The sequence below is a fragment of the Antechinus flavipes genome, chromosome 2, assembly GCF_016432865.1.
Source record: "Antechinus flavipes isolate AdamAnt ecotype Samford, QLD, Australia chromosome 2, AdamAnt_v2, whole genome shotgun sequence".
NCBI classification, from domain to species: Eukaryota; Metazoa; Chordata; class Mammalia; order Dasyuromorphia; family Dasyuridae; genus Antechinus; species Antechinus flavipes.
In genome coordinates this window covers 398839139-398841274 of record NC_067399.1, presented here as the reverse complement: position 1 = coordinate 398841274, position 2136 = coordinate 398839139, and positions in this window count along the sequence as shown.

Sequence of the window (2136 nt, the reverse complement as noted above, 5' to 3'; positions counted from 1 at the left end):
CAAATGGAGTCATGAAGAAGTGAACCTGACTACAACTGAACAATGACAACAAAAGTCTTATCCCTGCATTTTACAGATAGCAAAACTGAGAACTAGAGAGATTAAGTGAGCCTGAGCTCATACAAGTGGCCAAGTAAAGATTTGAATTCAGGTCTTCTGACTCCAAAATCAGAGTTATTTTTATTGCAACATGGATGAAATTGATAGAAACGCAATGCAGTAACATTTAATCTGCTCGCTAATCTTAAAGATTTATATAGCAGAAAAGCAAGCCAGAAGCAGTTCTTCCTAATCTTCTACCAAAGCTTAGTTTGAAAAGGATTCTGAGCATAGCCAATGTCCCTGCCTCTTACAAAACCCTTCTCCCCACACTGTGACCATAAAATGAGTTTCTGAATCTGTGAGTCTGTGACTTTTGGCTCAGATTCAGTTCTGTGAGGCCTCCCTGTGCATCTTGGAACAAATTGTTTCCTGACTTTGTCACACAGATTTCCCCTGTGATTTAGGATGGAGTGGGAGTCAGTGTATGTGATGAGTCTGGGGTATACTTTTAAGTATACAGCTCCCCCCCATTCCTCTATTTTGAGGTATCATTATGTGGCCTAGTTGAAAGAGTGCTAAACTTGGAAAATATAAAAAATGGGATTGATATAGCACCTATAGTAATTATTCCTTCAAGTTGTTTTGAAGTACTAATGAGATTTTTTCAGTCGTGTACAAATCTTTTTGATCCCATTTAAGATTTTCTTGGCAAAGGTACTAGAGTAACCACTTTAAGCTCATTTTACAGATGAGGAAACTGAGGCAAACAAGGTTAAATGACTTGCCCAGGGTCTCACAGCTGGGATATGTCTGAGGCTAGACTTAAATTTGGGAAGATGAAGTTTCTTGACTCTGTGAATAGCATTTTATCTATCTACTGCGCCACTTCCATGAACGTAATTAACTATAGAAACTTCAAATATCTTTACTCTTGTCTTACCAAGATCACAGAATTTCAAGAACTGGATTGGACCCCAAGGGCCATTTAGTGTATTTCTTACCTCAACAGAAATCCTTTCTACCACATCCCTGACAGCTGGTAATTCAGCCTTTGCTTGAAGGAGAACCCAAGATCTCCGGAGGCAGCTCATTTCACTTTTAGATTGCTCTAATTACATCAAGCTTAAATGTGTTTCCTTGCAATTTTCACCCAGTTCCTAGTTCTGTTCTTTGGGCTCAAGAAGGACCAGACTCATCACTCTTCAGCATAGCCAGAGGTGTACTGGAACCAGCTCATGGTAGTTCTCCTGGGCAGATTATTCCATTTTCAGTGTGAATACTCATCTCTCAGAAACTGGCAAATGGCACAAATTAGGGTTTGATAAATTGTTTTATTGACTATGTAAATGTGAAATAGGGATATAGAAAAATGTAAATAATACATATTAAACTTTAAAATTCATTTTGTATATAATTTTTTTTTGAGAACTGGTTATTAAATTAAACATTTACCAGCACATCCCTGACATAGCCTTTCAAACACAGATTATCAGGTCTTCCCCACTCCAACCCTGCCCAAGTAAACTACTTTTCAGGCTAAACACCTGTAGTTCCATCAATGGCACCTCAAACGGCATAAACTCACAGTCTAGGACCTTCCTTTGGGCCCTCTTCAACTTATCAATGCCCTTCCTATTATCTGATGCCTAGAACTGACCCTGATACTGCATATGTGTGACCAGAAAAGAGTACAACAGGGCCATCACTTCTTCATTGTGGATACTAATGTGTCCCCTAAGTAACCTAAGCTATCCTAGTTGAGCTATGTCATGCCATTGATCATATAGAGCTTGTAGTTTTGTAAGACCCCCAGATCTTTTTCAGACTAACAGCTGCCTAAATCTACTTTTTAAAAATACAAGTTTATCACTAAGAAATTTCATCTTACTTGACTCAGCCCAATGATGACACATTTCACTAAAAACAGAATCCCCTACAGGCCACATATTGACTTAGTTTTAAAATTTAATATTATCTATAGTTATTGCATTTTAATTTATTTTATTAAGTATTTCCCAATTACATTAGACTTTTGAATCCTGACTTTGCAAATATGACATACATATTTGTCATGAGTTTTTTTTCTTTGTTTTC